The 23,227-nt window shown below is 43.9% G+C and overlaps 1 protein-coding gene across 9 annotated transcripts in view; it reads left to right on the top strand.

The window, feature by feature from the left end:
- Positions 1–23,227, top strand: part of LOC137352044 (uncharacterized) — a 73,589-nt gene that overhangs the window by 19,363 nt on the left and 30,999 nt on the right. For 3 of the 9 annotated variants that reach the window (XR_010969627.1, XM_068017029.1, XM_068017030.1), the window contains exons 1-3: positions 62–500; positions 790–917; positions 7,580–7,648. The gene's annotated coding sequence lies outside the window, so the exon portion shown is untranslated. The other 6 variants (XM_068017033.1, XM_068017031.1, XR_010969626.1 and 3 more) reach the window with 6 other exon arrangements.

Consider the following 23,227-nt stretch of genomic DNA (forward strand, 5'->3'; position numbering starts at 1 on the left):
GGTCAGAATTTTTTTTGATGTTATAGGTTTTAAGCAAACAGTAGGGGGAGGGTGGAAAAAGTACAAAAGGAGAGGTCTGTGGTAGGGAGGAAGTCGGGAGAGCTGAAATGACAAGAGTTGGTGGCGCAGGGCCACAGGGAGTGGTAATGGGACAAGTTAAGAAACAAAAGATGTCCCTCGGGGAGGTGTGAATGGCAGAATGATTAAGGTAGTCCTGCTGAAAGACCAGTGACCTGAAAGGTTAACTCTTTGTCTCTCCACACAGGTTGACTGACCTGCTGAATAATCCCTCGGACATATTTATTCTGTTCCCTTTACAGAATGCTTAGCAGACCCCTGATGCGGTTTACTGCTGGATTTGTCTTTGCTTTTTTTTTTAAAAAACCCTGTCTCAGGCAGGTGTGTTTGAAGTGGACCTGCTGTAACTTCAGGAGATTTCAGAGGTAGTCGCCGAGACACGGTTTCCACTGGAGGTGTCGCTATTACGCTTTACATGTGGTGTAAGTTCCTAAATATAGTCTTTGAGAGGCACAAACTCTGTGCACTTTACATCAGCCCGTGAGAATTGTTAATGGGGAGCGCAAATCCTTTGAGTCGCTGGTATTATTAATGTGATTACATTTTTGATTTCCGTTGGAAATGGCACCCGTAGGTTTCTGCATTCAACCCATAAAACTAATCACAATGTTTGACTGATAACGAATGTATTTGTAATAAATACCCACAGTGTTTACGAATGTTCCCCTCGTGGTGTGATATTAATAAGTGGAACCATGGTTTTTTTTTAAGTGTTTACTAACGCTCGATCCCAGTGCATTATATCTATACAAGAAAAAGGGAAGAGTTTGGAAAAGTTATGTTCTACCTGATTAATCGATGACTTCATTAGCACAAGTCTGTTCTTACAGTTTCTTGGGGTGAGTTTCTTGGGTTTTGTTCATGTGTTTTCATTTAATATTTTTATTTGTTTAAAAAGATTGGGGGGGGGGGTGATTTAATGCCTTTTTATTTATGCACTTTCAAGTTTAATGTAATAAAAAAAAAACCCATCAGGGCACATATAAAGAGCTGACTCCGTTCAAACGCCTACATCAGGTCTTGGGGGTGGGTTTGCAGTTTGACTAAAAGGCACTACTTCTCTCTAACGCTTATGCAAAACTACCATTCAAACCGCAGAGGGAAATGCGTCATGGTGTTAATTGTTATCAGATGGCAAATGGGGGAATACACTCGTCAGAGGAAAATAAAATATAACTTCTTTTTTTAAAATAAGGGTTTCACAAAAGCCGCCTGTTGTTTATTTGCAAAGGGCTCGATCGCCCTGTGTCGCCTCCGCGATGACTGACAGATACTGGCAGGTCTGGTAGAGAGTCATGTCTCTGTGGCAACACGGATCGGAAAACCCCACTGAGACTGAGTGGAGAAGCCAGCCAGATTCCTGCCTTGTGCTCACAGGCATGTCAATTCATCCAAATCAAACGAGAGGGAAAAAAAATCCTCATCTTCGTTTCCAAACTGCTAGTCCTATTCTCACCCCCCCCCCCCCCCCCCCCCCACCCCCCCAACCTATCTTTCTCCCTTGTTATGGTCAAGTGAGATAATTAGATATTTAAAAAATGCTTTGTGTATGGGACAGGCCACTGCTGCCCAGCCAATTGGTTCCGAAACTGGAGAATGATCTTACACAACCTCACATACCCCCTCAGTTATCTTCCAGATGTCAGTCTGGTTCCCTCTTGGATAGACTGGCACCATCACAACTGCCCTGCCCTAGACCCCCACTTAATCTGTTCCATATACACCCCACCTAAAACTAAACTGTTCACTTCTTCTGCGCTTCTGCCTATTTACCCCCTAGTAAACTTTGATTATCTCAAGCGTGTTAGGGTCTGATTTCTCTATACCCCATAGAGATCATGGATACCTCAATAACATGTTCCTCGGGCTGCTTTTTTTCTCCAACAAGCCATAAAAATATATTTGTCTAGGGTATTAAATTGAATTTGTGAAACCAAGATGAAATTATGTGAAGGTACTGAAGCTTTCAAATGTAATCTGTATCATGGTTGAAAACTTGTTCTTAAATTAAAGTTAGTGTGCGGCCAGCCCTTATTTACAAAGGCTGGTTACATTAACTACTCTGGTTTATTGCTTTTCTACTTCAGTGAGATTCATTGGCCTGTGGTTCAGTCTTAGTAAAAGTCCATTGGTTTCCAGAATTGAATGGTGGCACAAGCTAATTAAACGGAACTAAGCCTAGCCCCTGATTTTTGAAGGACTATGTGTCTGAGCTGTGGCTTAGTTGGTAGCACTTTTGCCTCCAGGTCACAAGGTTCTAGGTTCAAGTCCAGGGCTTGAGCAGAGGAAATCAAGGCTGACATCCAGTACTGTGCTGAAGGAGTCCTACACTGTAGGAGGTGCCGTCTTTTGGATAAGGCATTAAACTGAGGCCCCTTCCCGGCCAAGATTTATCCCTCAATCAACATCACAAAAACAGATTTGGTCGTTATCATGTTGCTGTTTGTGGGAGCTTGAGCTGTGCGCAAATTGGCTGCTGTGTTTCCTACATTACAACAGTGGTCATGAAAGGCGCTATATAAATGCAAGTCTTTTTTTTCCCAAGGTGTCAGTCTTGGCTCAGTCATAGCATTCTCGCCTGTAGTTCAAGTCCCTCTCCAGAGACTTGAGCATATATTGCGCGCTGACAGTGCAGTACTAAGGGAGTGCTACACTGTTGGCCATGTCATTTTTCAGATGAGACATTAAACTAAGGGTCTGTCTGCCCTCTCAGGTGGACATAAAAGATCCCAAAGCATTATTCATGTTAGAGTAGGGAAGATCTTCCCAGAATCCTGGCCAATATTTATTCCTCATCCAATGTCGCTAAAACAAATTGGTTTTATTGCTGTTTTTGAGATCTTGTTGTGCTCAAATTGTCTGCCTCGTATCCTACAATACAACAGTGACTCCACTTCAAAAGTACTTCATTGGCTGTAAAGCACATTGAGACACCCTGAGGTTGTGAAAGGTACTATCTAATTGCAAGTTGTTATTTTACCGGAGCCAATTATCCTTATTCTGCAAAGGTTTGCAACATTGGTCGCTGTTTAAACAAGGGTGATATAAGTAAAAACGGGACATTCCTTCGGAGGATAGAAAGTAAGCACATAAGAAAAATCATGGACAAAATAACCCAGTTAGCCCATTGAAGCTCATCCCTCTAGTTCTCTAAGATTCCCATTTTGGCTTCTTGCTGCATTTTGAACATCCCAAGTGCTTTTGCCCTGACCATAGCACCTGGTGAATTATTGCAAATATTTATCCTCCTCAATAAAAGCATTCTTCCTAATATCTACTTTAAATGTAGTTTTTACTAATGCAAATCTATTTGTACTCCAACTTAGTTTATAGTAATATTCTGGGTACACCTCATCTCTACTGTTGAATATTTCATATATAAATACGCATATACATATTTTATGTATATTGGTGAGGCTCCCTCGGCTTTTCTAGACTGGTAAAGCTTGAGTTTTTAATCTTTCTTCATGTGTAGCTGCGACCGTGAAACTGAGAGCTGTCTCTCAGTTTCAATCCTACCTGTTGCATCGTATGTGTTATGTCACCTCTAAAGGTTTCTTCCTGCTTTCCGCCTCTTCATTTATACAATTCCCTTCAAAGATATCACCCTCAATGCCTGGGGTTAGCTTTCTCGTGTATGTTGACAACACTCAGCTCTACTTCTCTGCTTCATCCATTAACCCCAAGGTTGATGCCGTCCTCTCTGACTATCCATCCCACATTGAGTTCTGGATGAGCTGTAACTTCCTCCAGCTAAACGTCAGCAGAAACTGAAACCATGTTCCTCAATTTCCACAAGCACCTACCTTCCTTTGGCTTTTGACCTCCCTCCCTATTGCCTCAAGCTAACCCCAAAGATGCAGACCTTGATGTACTACTTGACTTCATGCTCAGCTTCTCACCTGCATCCAATTTATTACCATGCCCACTTTCTTCCACCTCTAAGGCACTGCCTACTTTGTCCTTCCCGCTCCTGCTTCCCTGAATTTATAATCCACACCTTTATTTCCGGGAGGCTAAATTTCTTCAAGACTTTCTCTGGTCATCTGCCAGCTTCTACCATACTGGAATTACAACTCCTGCAGATTGTTGCTCACTTTCCTTGTCTGTAAAAAAAAAAAAGCCTATTTCACCCCAGGTCAACCTATCCTTGCCAAGCTCCAATGGCCTGTGCCCAGTGAAGTAACTGCAGGATCCTTATCTTCGCTTTCAGATCTTTCCATGGCCTGGACCCACCCTACCTCAGTGATCTGCTCAAATTGTATGTCCCTATGTGTACTCTCTGCTACTGTCATACCAGTTTACTCTTTATTCACTGTTCCCTCTGCTTCACCATCAGCAGCAGCTAGTACATCCCAATCCTCTAGGATTCCTTCCCTCAACACTCCAACCTTGTCTCTTTTTGGCCTGGTTTGAAAAGCTTCCTAAAGAGTTCTCTTTGTTGTGTTCTCACCTCTCCCAAACCCGTCTCTTCCCTTGCCTCTCTTGCTTGCTGTTTAGTCCACAACCCTGATTTTTCTTCGCTACTGAAGAAAATTATTGAATTGTAAGTTGTTATGGACCTCAGGGGAGGAAACTGCCTTCCTTACCCGTCTGGCCTACACATGACTCCAAATCCACAGCAATGTGGCTGACTCTTAACTGCCCTGTGAAATGGTGTAGCAAGCCACTCAGTTGTATCACACCGCGACAGAATAAAAAAGCACTGTGGATGTACCTACACCGCATGGATTGCAGTGGTTGAAGAAGCTGGCTCACCATCACCTTCTCAAGGGCAATTAGGGATGGGCAATAAATGCTGGGCTTGTCAGTGATGCTCACATCCCAAGATCAAATAGTATAAATGCACCATGCCCAATGCATGCATTTGCTTTTTTTTGTGGCACGGTGACAAAGATTGAACAAAGCGCTCCACGTGGTGTTTCACGGGCATATTGTAAAGACCAAGGCTAACCTCTGGTTAGGGCAGGGTTTTATACTTCTGCTTTCTCCAATCTGCAGTTTCTACCTGTCCACTTCAATGGGCCTAGAATTGGGGGAATGGCAGAACCTGAAGTGCAACCCAGACATAGGGGGTGAAATTCGTTGTGGGTGATAACATGGAATGGTGTGATCTGCACCCCACTTTTCACCACACCTGCTTTTCTTTCCATTGATTATAATTTCATCCCCCAAATCTTCTGTTTTGGCTACATATTCCAGCATTATTTCAACTTGTTCAAAATTGCTTCATCACATTTCCTTTCTCAGTGTCCCCCTTCCAATTTGATTCTATTCAACACATACTCAGGGTATACATTTGGGCAGCCAGGGTAAAAAACTTTATACTTATCAATGTTCAATTTAATTTGAACTCTTTCTGCCCAGTTGTATTAGCCAAATTCTGGCTTCATGCATCCCCCACTTCCCTTGCTCCACCATTGGCAGCTGTGTCTTCAGTGGCCTAGGCCCTAAGCTCTGTAATTCCCTACCTCAACCACTCTGCCTCGCTACCTCGCTCCTCCTTTAAGGACATTCCTTAAAACCGACCACTTCGACCAAACCTTTAGTCACATCCTAGTATCTCCTTCTTTGGCTGAGTGTTAGCTTTTACTTGATTACGCTCCTGTGTAGCTCCTAGGTATGATTGGCTATGTTAAAGGCGCTATATAAATGCAAGTTATTTTTCTATTTATGATATATGTAAATTTGAAAGCTAGCACACCCTGCCAAATGCAGCCTCAGAGGCAATTATGTGCGCAAAAAAAATGCCCCAAAATTAGAATTAAAATTGACAAATGTGAGAGTACAGTTTAAAATCCCAAATATAAGGTTTATTAGCCTGTATGAGGCCTCGCCCGCCAGTAGCACATAAGGGAAACTAGGGCACATGTTGCTAAAATTTCCTGACTATTAACTTGCCTGATTGGAAAATTATTGACAACGCATGCCTGAGTTTCTGATCTGCTCTGCTGACTCCACACCAACTGAGGTGTACAATTGGCCCTTGTAGTATCCTCCTGCGCTTGCAATTTGTAACCTGCAAACCTGAATGTACAATTCAAGTTTTTTTAAACATAACCAGCCAGAAAAAAAACCTTGGATGCAACTTTTCACCCTTGCATCCAAAATACAAGATTTTATGTGATGTCAGTACCACCCGTCCAGTATTGAGAATCCATTTACAGACGTACTTAAGGTTACGCCAATGACCACACTCCCATAAAATGAGCAGAATGTCTCACCAGTGATGGTGAGGTGCAGTCATTATTTCACTCATGTGAAAGAAGCTCATAACTCAGAGCCCTGGCACTTGTTTATGGGTCTTTTGCATTCATGAAAGAGCAACCTGTCACCATTCCTCAGTCACCAGTGAAATATCCTGTGCTTGTGTAGTTAGTTTTATTTCAACGTGTGCTGTGATGAAAATGCGTTTCCCTTTGTAATTCAGCATGACACAATGCAGAATTTGATCTTCTGTCACTTCAACTATGTAACCATGGTACTCCAAGGCATTAGAGTGTTTACAGTTCCATATTCAGTAGATACAATATTTATTGCATTTTAATACATATTCACATTAAAAACTCTTTATGAGATGGAATAAGACATGCTTTAGTTGGCTAAAATGAGGAGGAAAATGGTTATTGCTTAAAATTAAAATTGTTATGAAGACTAAAATGAAGCTTGAGTTTGTGATAAAGAGCGAAGAGAAAAATTTAAATGACAGTTATGTCTAGTGGTAAAACAACTACAGAAGTTGGAAATTGGAGAAGAATAAATCCTTAGTTGTCATTCAAACTCCAGCTTATTAATTCCCAATATTCCTCGTAGCCTTGTGAGAAGCAAAAAGTTACTTATGAATTTCTTTGGAAATATAAATGGAAAAAGAATCCCAAATAAAAGGCTGGAACAAGCAAAAGCTAAACTTCTGGCTAATACCTCTTCTAAAACTAAAGTATTACAAAAACTTGAGGAGAGAAAATGACTGAAAGTAGAGGTAAATTGCTCCAAGAGTCCACCAATAAAATAAGACTGAAAGTTGAGATCCATCTTTTATTAGGGATCAGGTGAATATGATGACAGTTCCAAGAAGAAGAAAGGATGGGTTGGGAGGAATGGTGCACTCTCACAATCACTAAAGTTGTAGTATGAATGTACCCTTAAGAGTAGTTGAAGAAATGGGAAAAAACAAATAAGTTTTGTTATAACTGTTGAGCAATAGCAAGGATACCATCATGACTGTTGATCTTATTGGATTTCAGAGAGTGAAGGAACAGTCAAACCTGGCTGGGATTAAGCTCGATATTGGTGGTGGTGGTGGCTGACCAGATTGGTTTTAAATAATAAATGGAAACACACACTCCTAGACACCATAAACTATTGTTTCTCATCACACAATTTCGAAGAAGAGCTGAGGAATTCTCTTCAGTGTCCTGGCCAATATTTGTCCTTCAACCAACATCACTAAAAAAAATAGATGATCTAATCAAATCAAATTTATGTTTGTGGGATCTTGCAGTGCACAAATTGGTTGACACCTTTCCACTGAGTGCTGCTGGAGGGCACAGAGGATGAAGAAGGGACTTTGGTAAGTGAGTGGATTTTGAGAGTTAATTTCTCTAAAGTCTAGTTTTTGTTTTGTATACATTTAGCAATTAACTGAAATTACTGTTTACGTTAAGAGGCAAATTAGGTTTCTTACAGTTTTAAACAGGGGTAAACAAGCTCTCTGAGAGTAGCTGTAGATAGTTAATTAGGTAGCTAGCTTAAACTGGTTTCTGAGCTCTAGCAGAGCTCTAGCAACGCTGAAACATCATTGTTTTCAGAGAGTATAAATTCAGGGGACTCTCAGTGCTGCTTGTCTGCATTGAGTGCTGCTGGAGGGCACAGAGTGTCAAGAAGGGAGTTTGGTAAGTGAGGGAGTTCAATAAGGAGGGGAAATATAAATTAATTAAGAGAAAATAAATTTAGTTAAATTAACACAATAAAGATGGCAGGATAGGTGATGTGTCACAGCTGCAGTATGTGGGAGCTCCTGGATGCCACGGCAATCCATGGAAACCGCGTCTGTAGTAAGTGTCTGCGGCTTGAGGAGCTTCAGCTCAGAATCATTGAGCTGGAGGCCGAGCTGCAGACATTGCGATTTATCAGGGAGGAGCAAAGTTACCTGGACACTTTGTTCCAGAAGGCAGTCACACCCGTTAGGACAGGGTCATCTGTTTTGGTCAGTGGTCAGGGACAGGAGGGTGTGACTGCGAGTCAGGCAGGTAAGGGGATCGAGAAGGTGGGAGTGGAGGAGCCTCAGCCCTTGCAATTGAGCAACAAGTTCGAGGTTCTTGCAGTTTGTTTGGAGAAGAGCGAGGGCTGCAGTGTGAATGAGCAGACTGACTATGGCACCATGGTACAGGAAGCCGTTCAAGTAGGGGGAGCAAAAAGGAAAGTAGTGGTAGTAGAGGACAGTATAGCGAGGGGGATTGACACTGTTCTCTTTAGCAAAGAGTGAGAGTCCAGATGGCTGTGGTGCCTGCCCGGTGCCAGGGTTCGGGACACCTGCTCAGGGCTGGAGAGGAATTTACAGTGAGAGGGGGAGGATCCAGTCATCGTGGTCCATGTAGGTACCAATGATATAGGCAGGACAAGGAAAGAGGTTCTGCATAGTCAGTATGAGGAACCAGGCACCAAATTAAGAAGCAGAACCTCAAAGGAATAATCTCTGGATTATTACTTGAGCCATGTGCAAATTGGAGCAGGGCAAATCAGATTAGAGAAATGAATGCATGGCTCAAAGACTGCTGTGATAGAAGTGGGTTCCAGTTCATGGGGCACTGGCATCAGCACTGGGAAAAGTGGGGACTGTACCATTGGGATGGTCTATACCTGAACCATGCTGGGGCCGGTGTTCCAGTGAGTCGCATAACTAGGGAAGTAGTGAGGGATTGAAACTAAATAGTGGGGGCAAGGGATCAAATTTGGGAAGATGTGGTAAGAGTAGAGACAAGGCAAGAGAGAAAGGTATTAATATGGGAAAAGATAAACAGATCGTGACAGGAAGGGACAGTGATTAAATATCTAAGAGTAAATCAGCAGACAAGGCTAGAGGTTACAAAAATAATAAAAGGACAAAACTAAAGGCTCTGTATTTGAATGCACGTAGCATTCAAAACAAAACAGATGAACTGATAGCGCAATTAGAAATAAATAAGTACGATCTGATAGCCATTACAGAGACATGACTGCAGGTTGGCATAGATTGGGACCTGAATATTGAAGGATACATGACATTTAGGAAGGACAGGTAGCTCGGAAAAGGTGGAGGGATGGCTCTGTTAATTAATGATGGTATTAGTACAATAGAGAGGAATAACCTAAGTTCAGGAAACCAGGATGTAGGAGTGGTTTGAGTCGAGATGAGAAATGATAAAGGCAAGAAGTCACTTGTGGGAGTGGTGTACAGGCTCCCTAACAGTAACCACACAGTAGGACAGGGTGTAAAAGAAGAAATAATGGGTGCTTGTAGAAAGGTATGACGATAATCATGGGGGATTTTAATCCACATACAAACTGGAAAAATCAGATGGGCAAAGGTAGGAGTTCATAGAATGTGTTCTGGATAGTTTCTTGGAACAGCACATTCTGGAGCCAACCAGAGAGCAGTCTATACTAGATCTGATATTGTGCAATGAGATAGGATTAATTAATTACCTCATAGTGAAGGCACCCCCAGGCAGCAGTGATCATAATATGATTGAATTTTACATTCAGTTTGAGGGAGAGAAGAGTGATGTAAGACTGGTATTTTAAGCTTAAATAAGGGCAATCATGAGGGCATGAAAGCAGAGCTAGCAAAGGTGAACTGGCAAAGTAGGTCATGGGATGGGTCAATAGAGATACAGTGGCAGACATTTAAGGGGATACTTCGGAATTCACAGAATAGAAACATTCCAACAAGAAAGAAAAATACTAAGGAGAGGACCTTAACTAAAAAAGTTAAAGATAGTATCAAACTTAAAGAAAATGCATATAATTGTGCAAAGGTGGGTGGTAGATCAGAAGATTGGACAGAATATAAAAAGCAGAAAAGAACAACTATAAGATTATAAGGAGGGAAAAATTACAGTACAAAAGAAAGTCAGTGAGAATTATAAAGACAGATAGTAAGAGTTTCTATAGATATTTTAAAAAGAGTTAACAAAGTGAGCGTTGGTCCAATAGAAAGTGAATCTGGGAATTAATAAGGGAAAATAAGGAGATAGCAGATGAATTGAACAGGTATTTTGCATCGGTCTTCACCATAGAGGATACAAGTAACATTCCAGATATAGCTGTAAAATTTTTTTATCTCAGAAGGTTCTGAGTTTTTAGAATTTTCCTCAAAAGGCAGTGGAAGCAGAGTCTTTAAATATTTTTAGGGCCGAGGTAGATCGATTCTTGATAAGCAAGGGGTGGAAGGGTATTGGGGGTAGGTGGGAATGTGGGAATGTGGAGTTGAGGTTACAATCAGATCAGCCATGATCTTATTGAAAGGCAGAGCAGGCTCGTGGGGCCAAGTGGCCTACTCCTGCTCCTAATTCATATGTTCATATGCACATTACAACGGGGACTACTACACTGCAAAAAATACATCATTGGCTGTAAAGCACTTGAGGTCATGAGAAGCGCTATATTAATGCAAGATTTTTATTTCTTTTAAGAAGCTTACTGACACCTATGGGTGAGTACCAAAGGCAGAGGGATTTGCATTGCTGACCAAGTTAATAGCAAATACACATATTTATTATAGGGGAGATTTTCCAGAATGGGCATGCCGAGTTCATGATTTCTCAATCTAAATGGAAAGTCATGTGCTGGGGCTACATAAATTCCAAAAATGCCTGCCTTGCATGGACCAAGAGCACCCAAGAGGAAAATCTTTCCTTTATGTGTTCTCATAGTTTGACTTAGCATATCTTAATAAAGATATCCAAAACGTGTAATTAAATAGTTAAGCTTGAAAGCTTCTTTCAAACTTTGCAGCTCAAAATTTCATTTCAAAGTCTTGTTATAACTACTGTCTGCTTTTTCTAGCTTGTGTAGTGTCCTGGTCCCATACACTGCAAATCCCCTCCACGCCCACCCACTTGCTCCTGTTTTAATTCAAAATGGCAGGCAGAGCTTAAAGGATTTATAACCCATGGCAACGGAGCCACTTTATTACACCTGTAATCCACACCCACGTGTCCTCTACAAATAAAGTTTTAGGATGTGTATTTACAGGGCTGGTCCCACTATCAAAATAAAATGAGAATTTTACTTGAAAAACGTGCAAATGATTCTTAAGAATTGCTATAGGGAACTGTTTTGTCAACCGAGGTATTCGTGAAAAATTAATTTGATTTATTTGAAGGTAGTTGAGTTTCTCTTTCCGCTCACAACTCACCCTCCATAACCACCCCCATCCTCTCCTTTTTAACCTGTTCCAGACTCTCGGGGTTTCTTGCCTCTCAGGCCTCCCTCGGCGCTATGTTTGAATTAGAGTCTGGAATGTGCCTGAGATTAATCTGACCCTGTGCTGAAAGATTATGCTTTGACTTGCAGCTCGGTTCCTAGAGCAGCAACATGGCAAAGAATGGGAATTCAGAGTAATAGGGCACTGAACGCATGTTTCCCTGCCATGCTACTCATGACTCATTTATTTTTGAATAGACTTGTGGTTCTTGGTCTTTGGAATTACAAATTTAGCATCATTAATGGAGCTAAGAATGTCTTAATTAAAGAGATAATTTAAAATGACAAAATATTACCAATTTACAACCTAGTATGTGTATGTCAAATAATGATTATTAAGGAACACTGGCATTTGTTGTATGCTGCACATTTACCAAGCTATCAGTCACAGAGATGATCATACACTAGCTTGTCATCAACCATGTCACTTTCTTGGCTAAAGAAAGCCATAACAGAAAAAAAGAGTGGTTATAAAGAGATAAGAATGCACATGGTGGAAAGGCTAACAGGTCCCAGATCTCTAGCAACCCCACCTGGGAGAACTGGTCTCTAATTTGCATGTAAAAGGAGATGTTGGCCTTGGAGAAATACCTGTTTTATATTTAGGGGGAGGCAGTGATATCACTAGACTAGTAATCCAGAGCCCAGGCTAATACTCTGGGGATATGGGTTTGAATCCCATCACAGCAGATGACAAAATTTGAATTAATAAATCTAGAATTAAAAGCTAGTCTAATGGTGATCATGAAACCATTGTTGTAAAAAACCCATCTAGTTCACTAATGTCCTTTAGGAAAGGAAATCTGATGTCGTTACCTGGTCTAGCCGACATGTGACTCCAAATCGCACAGCAATGTGGTTGACTCTTAAAATGCCCTAGTAAACCATTCAGTTCAAGGGCAATTAGGGATGGGAAGTAAATGCTGGGTTCTGGGTACTGCCTGCACAGAGTTTGCAAGTTCTCCCTGTGACCGCATGGGTTTCCGCCGGGTGCTCCAGTTTCTTCCCACAGCCAAAGACTTGCAGGTTGATAGGTAAATTGGCCATTGTAAATTGCCCCTAGTGTAGGTAGGTAGGTGGTAGGGAATATGGGATTAATGTAGGATTAGTATAAATGGGTGGTTGTTGGTTGGCACAGACTCGGTGGGCCAAAGGGCCTGTTTCAGTGCTGTATCTCTCTATGACTCTACACTGACAACGCCCAGCTCTATCTCAGCATCTTCTATCTTGACCCTTCAATGTCTCTAAATATTGTCAGACTGCTTGTCCAACATCCAACACTGGATGACCAGAAATGTCCTCTAACTTAATGTTGAGAAGACTGAAGCCATTACCCCATCATAAACTCTGTTCCATAGCCACTAACACTATCCATCTTCCTCTCCCTGGCAACTGTTTGAGGCTGAACCAGACTGTTTGCAACCTTGGTGTCATATTTGACCCCGAGATGATCTTCTACCCATACATCCATGCCATCACTAAGACTTCTGTAACATTGTCCAACTCCATTCCTGCCTCAGCTCATCTTCTGCTGAAACCCTCATCGATGCCTTTGTTACTTCTAGACAAGTATTCGAATGCATTCCTGACTGACCTCCCACATTCTACCCTCTGTAAACTTGAGGTCACCTAAAACTCTGCTGCCTGTGTACTAACTTGCACCAAGACCTGCTCACTCACACCATCACCGCACACCACCCCTCACCCCGTGCTCGCTGATTTACTTTGGCTCCCTGTTAAGCAATGCTTTGCTTTTAAAATTCCCATCATTGTTTTCAAATCCCTCCATGGCCTCATCCCTCCCTATCTCTGTAATTTCCTCTAGCCCGACAACACTCCGAGATATCTGCACACCTCTAATTCTGGCCTCCAGAACATCCACATTTTAATTGCTTCACCATTGATGGCCAGGCCTTCAACTGCCATAGCCCTAAGCTCTGGAATTCCCTCCCTAAATATTTCCTCCTCCCTACCTCTGTCTACTCCTTTCAAGATGCTCCTTAAAACCTACCTTTTTGACCAAGTTTTTGGTCAGCTGTCCTAATAATCTCCATAAGCGGTTCGGTGTTAAATTTTGTTTGACAACGATTTTGTGAAGAGCTTGGGGAGGTGGTGGCGTAGTGGTATTGTCACTGGACTAGTAACCCAGAGACCCAGGGTATTGCTCTGGGGACATGGGTTCAAATCCCACCACAGCAAAAGGTGGAATTTGAATTCAATTAATAAATCTGGAATTAAAAGCTAGTCTAATGATGGCTATGAAACCATTGTCGATTGTTGTAAAAACCCATCTGGTTCACGAATGTCCTTTAGGGAAGGAAAGCTGCTGTCCTTACCTGGTCTGGTCTACATATGACTCCAGACCCACAGCAACGTGGTTGACTCTTACATGCCCTCTGAAATGGCCGAGCAAGCCACTCAGTTGTCCCTACCCACTACGAAGTCAATAAAAAGGAATGAAACCGGGCGGACCACCCGGCATCGACCTAGGCACCGGAAACGACAACAGCAAACCAAGCCCTGTCGACCCTGCAAAGTCCTCCTTACTAACATCTGGGGGCCTGTGCCAAAGTTGGGAGAGCTGTCCCACAGACTAGTCAAGCAACAGCCTGACATAGTCATACTCACAGAATCATACCTTACAACAATGTCCCAGACATTGCTGTATCTCTAAAACTAAAACTAAATACAGAAGGAGATAGGGGCAGAGCGTGGAAGGGGGACATGGATGGAGAGCGATAAGGAAGTGAGCAGTTGTCTTATCTTTAAAAAGAAAAAAAGGGGCGGCACAGTGGCGCAGTGGTTAGCGCTGCAGCCTCACAGCTCCAGTGACCCGGGTTCAATTCTGAGTACTGCCTGTGTGGAGTTTGCAAGTTCTCCCTGTGTCTGCGTGGGTTTTCTCCGGGTACTCCGGTTTCCTCCCACAGCCAAAAGACTTGCAGGTTGGTAGGTAAATTGGCCATTATAAATTTCCCCTAGTATAGGTAGGTGGTAGGGAAATATAGGGACAGGTGGGGATGTGGTAGGAATATGGGATTAGTGTAGGATTAGTATAAATGGGTGGTTGATGGTCGGCACAGACTCGGTGGGCCGAAGGGCCTGTTTCAGTGCTGTATCTCCAAAACTAAAACATCACCATCCCCAGGTATGTCCTGTCCCACCGGTAGGACAGACCCACCAAAGGTGGTGGCACAATGGTATACAGAAGGGAGGGAGTTGCCCTGGGAATCCTCAACATCGACTCTGGACCCCATGAAGTCTCATGGCATCAGATCAAACATGGACAAGGAAACCTCCTGCTGATTACCACCTACCGCCCTCCCTCAGCTGATGAGTCAGTACTCCTCCATGTTGAACAGCACTTGGAGGAAGCACTGAGTGTGGCGAGGGCACAAAATGTACTCTGGGTGGGGGACTTCAATGTCCATCACCAAGAGTGGCTCGGTAGCACCACTACTGACCGAGCTGGCCGAGTCCTAAAGGAAATATCTGCTAGACTGGGTATGCGGCAGGTGGTGAGGGAACCCACAAGAGGGGAAAACATACTTGACCTCGTCCTCACCAATCTGCCTGCCGCAGATGCATCTGTCCATGACAGTATTGATAGGAGCAAGCACTGCACAGTCCTTGTGGAGACAAAGTCCCACCTTCACATTGAGGATACCCACCATCGTGTTGCATGGCACTACTACCGTGCTAAATGGGACAGATTTTGAACAGATCTAGCAATGCAAAACTGGGCATCCATGAGGCGCTGTGGGCCATCAGCAGCAGCAGGATTGTACTCAACCACAATCTGTAACCTCATGGCCCGGCATATCCCCCACTCCACCATTACCATCAAGCCAGGAGACCAACCCTGGTTCAATGAAGAGTGCAGGAGGGCATGCCAGGAGCTGAACCAGGCATACCTCAAAATGAGGTGTCAACCTGGTAAAGCTACAACACAGGACTATCTGTGTGCCAAACTGCATAAGCAGCATGCGAAAGACAGAGCTAAGCGATCCCATAACCAACGGATCAGATCTAAGCTCTGCAGTCCTGTCACATCCAACCGCGAATGGTGGTGAACAATTAAACAACTAACTGGAGGAGGTGGCTCCACGAATATCTCCATCCTCAATGATGGGGGAGCCCAGCACATCAGTGCGAAAGATAAGGCTGAAGCATTTGCAACAATCTTTAGCCAGAAGTGCCGAGTTGATGATCCATCCCGGCCTCCTCCTGAAGTCCCCAGCATTACAGATGCCAGATTTCAGCCAAATCGATTCACTCCATGTGATATCAAGAAACGACTGAAGGCGCTGGATACTGCAAAAGCTATGGGCTCTGACAATATTCCGGCAATAGTACTGAAGACCTGTGCTCCGAAACTTGCCGCGCCCCGAGCCAAGCTGTTCCAGTACAGCTACAACACTGGCATCTACCCTGCAATGTGGAAAATTGCCCAGGTATGTCCTGTACACAAAAAGCAGGACAAGTCCAACCCGGCCAATTACTGCCCCATCAGCCTACTCTCAATCATCAGTAAAGTGATGGAAGCTGTCATCAACAGTGCCATGAAGCGTCAGTTGCTTAGTAATAACCTGCTCATTGACGCTCAGTTTGGGTTCCGCCAGCGCCACTCAGCTCCTGACCTCATTACAGCCTTGGTTCAAACATGGACAAAAGAGGTGAACTCAAGAGGTGAGGTGATAGTGACTGCCCTTGACATCAAGGCAGCATTTGACCGAGTATGGCATCAAGGAGCCCTAGCAAAACTGAGGTCAATGGGAATCACCTGGGTTGTTGCCCGTGCCACGTGCTAGTGAAGTGAAGAATAGGGAGAGAGAAGAGTTGAACACGTGGCTGCAGGGATGGTGTAGGAGGGAGGGTTTTGGTTTCCTGGATAATTGGGGCTCTTTCTGGGGTAGGTGGGACCTCTACAAACAGGATGGTCTTCACCTGAACCAGAGGGGTACCAATATCCTGGGGGGGAGATTTGCTAGTGCTCTTCGGGGGGGTTTAAACTAATTCAGCAGGGGAATGGGAAGCTAAATTGTAGTTCCAGTGTACAGGATGTTGAGAGTAGTGAGGTCATGGATAAGGTTACAAGGACGCAAGAGGGCACTGGCAAGCAAGAACTTGGTTTAAAGTGTGTCTACTTCAACGCCAGGAGCATCCGGAATAAGGTGGGTGAGCTTGCAGCATGGGTTGGTACCTGGGATCTCGATGTAGTGGCCATTTCGGAGACATGGGTAGAGCAGGGGCAGGAATGGATGTTGCAGGTTCCGGGATTTAGATGTTTCAGTAAGAATAGAGAAGATGGTAAAAGAGGGGGGGGTGTGGCATTGTTAATCAATGAGAGTAGTACGGCGGCAGAAAGGACGTTTGAGGACTCGTCTACTGAGGTAGTTTGGGCCAAGGTTAGAAACAGGAGAGGAGAGGTCACCCTGTTGGGAATCTTCTATAGACCTTCAAATAGTTCCAGAGATGTAGAGGAAAGGATAGTAAAGATGATTCTCGACAGGGGCGAGAGTAACAGGGTAGTTGTTATGGGGGACTTTAACTTTCCAAATATTGACTGGAAATACTATAGTTCGAGTACTTTAGATGGGTCAGTTTTTGTCCAGTGTGTGCAGGAGGGTTTTCAGACACCAGGCCAACATTGGTCTGTAGACAGGCCAACCAGGGACGATGCCACATTGGATTTGGTACTGGGTAATGAACCCGGCCAGGTGTTAGATTTAGATGTAGGTGAGCACTTTGGTGATAGTGATCACAATTCGGTTAGGTTTACCTTAGCGATGGGCAGGGACAGGTATATACCGCAGGGCAAGAATTATAGCTGGGGGAAAGGAAATTATGATGCGATTAGGCAAGATTTAGGATGCTTAGGATGGGGAAGGAAACTGCAGGGGATGGGCACAATCGAAATGTGGAGCTTACTCAGGGAGCAGCTACTGCGTGTCCTTGATAAGTATGTACCTGTCAGGCAGGGAGGAAGTTGTCGAGCGAGGGAGCCGTGGTTTACTAAAGAAGTTGAAGCGCTTGTCAAGAGGAAGAAGAAGGCTTATGTTAGGATGAGACGTGAAGGCTCAGTTAGGGCGCTTGAGAGTTAGAAGCTAGCCAGGAAGGATCTAAAGGGAGAGCTAAGAAGAGCAAGGAGAGGACACGAGAAGTCATTGGCGGATAGGATCAAGGAAAACCCTAAGGCTTTCGATAGGTATATCAGGAATAAAAGAATGACGAGAGTTAGATTAGGGCCAATCAAGGATAGTAGTGGGAAGTTGTGTGTGGAATCAGAGGAGGTAGGGGAAGCGTTAAATGACTATTTCTCGTCAGTATTTACAGTAGGGAAAGAAAATGTTGTCAAGGAGAATACTAAGATTCAGACTACTAGGCTAGATGGGATTGAGGTTCACAAGGAGGAGGTGTTAGCAATTTTGGAAAGTGTGAAAATAGATAAGTCCCCTGGGCCAGATGGGATTTATCCTAGGATTCTCTGGGAAGCCAGGGAGGAGATTGCAGAGCCTTTGTCCTTGATCTTTATGTCGTCATTGTCGACAGGAATAGTGCCGGAAGACTGGAGGATAGCAAATGTTGTCCCCTTGTTCAAGAAGGGGTGTAGAGACAGCCCTGGTAATTATAGACCTGTGAGCCTTACTTCGGTTGTGGGTAAAATGTTGGAAAAGGTTATAAGAGACAGGATTTATAATCATCTTGAAAAGAATAAGTTCATTAGCGATAGTCAGCACGGTTTTGTGAAGGGTAGGTCGTGCCTCACAAACCTTATTGAGTTTTTCGAGAAGGTGACCAAACAAGTGGATGAGGGTAAAGCAGTGGATGTGGTGTATATGGATTTCAGTAAGGCGTTTGATAAGGTTCCCCACGGTAGGCTATTGCAGAAAATATGGAAGTATGGGGTTGAAGGTGATTTAGAGCTTTGGATCAGATATTGGCTAGCTGAAAGAAGACAGAGGGTGGTGGTTGATGGCAAATTTTCATCCTGGAGTTTAGTTACTAGTGGTGTACCGCAAGGATCTGTTTTGGGGCCACTGCTGTTTGTCATTTTTATAAATGACCTGGATGAGGGTGTAGAAGGGTGGGTTAGTAAATTTGCGGATGACACGAAGGTCGGTGGAGTTGTGGATAGTGCCGAAGGATGTTGTAGGGTACAGAGGGACATAGATAGGCTGCAGAGCTGGGCTGAGAGATGGCAAATGGAGTTTAATGCGGAAAAGTGTGAGGTGATTCACTTTGGAAGGAGTAACAGGAATGCAGAGTACTGGGCTAATGGGAAGATTCTTGGTAGTGTAGATGAACAGAGAGATCTTGGTGTCCAGGTACATAAATCCCTGAAAGTTGCTACCCAGGTTAATAGGGCTGTTAAGAAGGCATATGGTGTGTTAGCTTTTATTAGTAGGGGGATTGAGTTTCGGAGCCACGAGGTCATGCTGCAGCTGTACACAACTCTGGTGAGACCGCACCTGGAGTATTGCGTGCAGTTCTGGTCACCGCATTATAGGAAGGATGTGGAAGCTTTGGAAAGGGTGCAGAGGAGATTTACTCGGATGTTGCCTGGTATGGAGGGAAGGTCTTACGAGGAAAGGCTGAGGGACTTGAGGTTGTTTTCGTTGGAGAGAAGGAGGAGGAGAGGTGACTTAATAGAGACATATAAGATAATCAGAGGGTTAGATAGGGTGGATAGTGAGAGTCTTTTTCCTCGGATGGTGATGGCAAACACGAGGGGACATAGCTTTAAGTTGAGGGGTGATAGATATAGGACAGATGTTAGAGGTAGTTTCTTTACTCAGAGAGTAGTAGGGGCGTGGAACGCCCTGCCTGCAACAGTAGTAGACTCGCCAACTTTAAGGGCATTTAAGTGGTCATTGAATGGACATATGGATGAAAATGGAATAGTGAAGGTCAGATGGTTTCACAGGTCGGCGCAACATCGAGGGCCGAAGGGCCTGTACTGCGCTGTAATGTTCTAATTCTAAAAAAAAACTCTCCGCTGGCTGGAGTCATACCTAGCGCAAAGGAAGATGGTTGTGGTTGTTGCAGGTCAATCATCTGAGCTCCAGGATATCACTGCAGGAGTTCCTCAGGGTAGTGTCCGAGGCCCAACCATCTTCAGCTGCTTCATCAATGACCTTCCTTCAATCATAAGGTCAGAAGTGGGGATGTTCACTGATGATTGCACAATGTTCAGCACCATTCGTGACTCCTCAGATACTGAAGCAGTCCGTGTAGAAATGCAGCAAAACCTGGATAATATCCAGGCTTGGGCTGATAAGTAACATTCACAAGTGCCAGGCAATGACGATCTCCAACAAGAGAGAATCTAGCCATCTCCCCTTGACATTCAATGGCATTACCATCACTGAATCCCCCACTGTCAACATCCTAGGGGCTACCAATGACCAGAAACTGAACTGTAGCCATATAAATACCACGGCTACAAGAGCAGGTCAGAGGCCATGAATCCTGAGGTGAGTAACTCACCTCCTGACTCCCCAAAGCCTGTCCACCATCTACAAGGCACAAGTCAGGAGTGTGATGGAATACTCTCCACTTGCCTGGATGGGTGCAGCTCCAACAACACTCAAGAAGCTCAATACCATCCAGGACAAAGCAGCCCGCTTTATTGGCACCCCATCTACAAACATTCACTCCCTCCACCACTGATGCACAGTGGCAGCAGTGTGTACCATCTACAAGATGCACTGCAGCAATGCACCAAGGCTCCTTAGATAGCAGCTTCCAAACCCGCGACCTCTACCACCTTGAAGGTCAAGGGCAGCAAATGCATGGGAACACCACCACCTGCAAGTTCCCCTCCAAGTCACACATCATCCTGTCTTGGAACTATATCGCCGTTCCTTCACTGTCACTGGGTCAAAATCCTGGAACTCCCTTCCTTACAGTACTGTGGGTGTACCTACCCCAAATGGACTGCAGCGGCTCAAGAAGGCAGCTCACCACCACCTTCTCAAGGGCAATTTGGGATGGGCAATAAATGCTGGCCTGGCCTGTGATGCCCACATCCCATGAATGAATTTTTTAAAAAAATTACTGTATTAAAAAAGGTGTTAAATAAATGCAAGTTGTTGTTATCAACGGAAGTTATACAAGTGCTGTAAACGTTGGTGGTAAAGAAGGCATGGAAAGGAGAAATGTCCATTTGTCCTATCAAGCCTGATATTTCCACAAACCATCTATCTTATCATGGGCTCTGCCCTACTAACTTAATTTCCTGAGGAATAGAAAATTCTTTCTCTGACTCCCAAATGCTCCCACATACCTATTGACACCAACATCTCCACAATTAGATTCTGGCTGGCAGCTTTCGACAAGTGACTGTACCTTGGACTACTTTGTTTCACGAATTACTTGATTATCTCTCCATTCTTACCTTTATAACTTTTGATCCTATTCTTAAGGAAATTCTTAAGGCCTGTGTTCTCAGCACTTTGCTGCTGAGCTGTGAAACATGGGTAACTTATAGAAACCAGGAAAAGAAGCTCAATAATTTCCATCTTGGCTGCATGCAGTGCATTTATGGGTATTTCCTGGCAGGACAAAATCACAAATGCGGGCGTCCTCTCAAAGGCAGAACTCCCAAGCGCTTTGGCACTATTCGAACAGAGGCAGCTTTGGTGCATCTGACAGGTCCGCAGGATGGAAGACAGTCGCATGCCCAAGGACCTTCTGTATGGTGAAGTAGCTGGGGCCAGATGACCAGCGGGGCACCCAAAGCTCCACTTCAAGGATGCTTGCAAGCGTGACATGAAGGCCTTCAATATTGACTATTGCACCTGGGAGTCACTAGCTGGCCAAAGAGGGTAATGGTGACACATCCTGTGGACTGGTGTGCACCATCACCACGACCAGTGGCTACAGCAGCTTGGCAACAGGTGCCGACAACTCACAGCGTCACTTGGTAGCTTCATGCGCAGCACTTGTGGCGGAACCTGCTTCTCAAGGATTGGCCTTCGCAGCCATCAGCAAATGTGCACCAAGAGAAGACACCCCACCTAAATGGATTGTTTGCTGCATGTCCATCATCTTTCGTAGATGGAACGATGCCAACCAGCAGCTTATTCAGTTCTTTAAATGAGTTAATTAACATTACACTAGCTGTCTTTACCAGAGGTGTTCCACATGTCTACTACTCTGTGGAGCCAGATCGATTAGATTTTTATCAGGTAGGAGTATCAAGGGATATGGATCAAAGGCAGAAAATGGAGTTGAGGTACAGATGAGCCATGGTCTAATTAAATAGAGGAATAGGTTTGAGGGACTGAATGGCCTATTCCTGTTCCTATGAGGCAGTCAATTTTTTCTCAGCTCTGGTTGTGTTGTTAATTTTGTCCTGATGATGTTTAGTTTTTCTGTTCACAATCCAAATTAAGCAGCCTAATTACCTCTGCACTATTGATATCTGTCATCTCTTGAAAGGCATGCATCGTGTCGCCCTCAATCTTTTCTCCAATTAAAAAAGACTTGCGGTTATATAGCGCCCTTCACAACCATTAGATGTCCCAAATCACTTTGAAGCTCATGAAGTACTTTTGAAGTTTAATCACTGCGTTAATGTAAGAAACACAGCAGCCAATTTGCACGCAGCACAAAGTTCCCACAAACAGCAATGCGATAATGACCAGATAATCTGTTTTTGTGATCTAGATTAAGGGATAGATGTTGTCCAAGACACAAGGGTTAAGTCCCCTGCTGTTCTTCAAAATAGTACCATGGGATCTTTCATGTCTAATTGAGAGGGCAGACAGGGCCTTGGTTTAACATCACATCTGAAAAGCAGCACCTCCAACAGTGCAGCACTCCACTCCCTGTATATCGCACTGGAGTGTCAATGTAGATTATTGTGCCCAAGTCCTGGAGTGGGACTCAAACCCACAACTTTTTGGCAGAGACAAGATGCTACCCGCTTAGCCAATGAAAATAAGCTCTGTCCTACAAATCTCTCTTCATACCTTAGGTGCTGACGGCCTGGAATTGTCCTTGCTGTTGCTGTCTGACGAGTTCTGTCATTTTGAATCAGAAGTTCATAGGCCAGGTGCAAAGTAAAACCATCTCTATTCTGTTCAATTGATGTAACGTACCCGTTACTGAATGTAAACATTTCCCATGCTGGCCATCCTAATGAGTAGCTTAACTAACTTAGTACCTCTGTTTTTTTGCTAAGCGTATGTATCCACTGGGTTGAGACTGTCCAAAGCTATTTCATATCAGAGTGTTACAGCTGGCGGACAGAGCACAGTTTTGCTCCATCAGTCTGGACTGGAGTGGTGCCCAGGTTCCAAGGGTGAAAGGATTGATACAGTATTTCTAATTGTACTTCCCCTCTTTAGTGAGAAAGTCCTGGGGCTTAAATTTAATCGGTGTTCAGCTGCTGAAAATGAATGAGGTAAGCCAATTTAAAACAACTGAACATTGATTAGAACCAAGCCTCAGGATTCCCTAAACTGAATTAATTTTCGAGAGCTCTGTGGCCACGATACTGTCTGCTGGATGCTGATCTGGCTGAACAACAAAACCACTATCCTGAGTTTTGAAACATCATCGACAGAACCAAGTGAAGCAAGGGTGGTCAGCTGAGAATTTAAATCACAGCTTGGGGATAACAGAAGTAGGTAAGAATTGGAGCTTTGAAGCTACATTTTTAGCTTTGAAATCCAGA

This window comes from Heterodontus francisci, chromosome 37 (assembly GCF_036365525.1).
Source record: "Heterodontus francisci isolate sHetFra1 chromosome 37, sHetFra1.hap1, whole genome shotgun sequence".
In the NCBI taxonomy this organism is placed as follows: Eukaryota; Metazoa; Chordata; class Chondrichthyes; order Heterodontiformes; family Heterodontidae; genus Heterodontus; species Heterodontus francisci.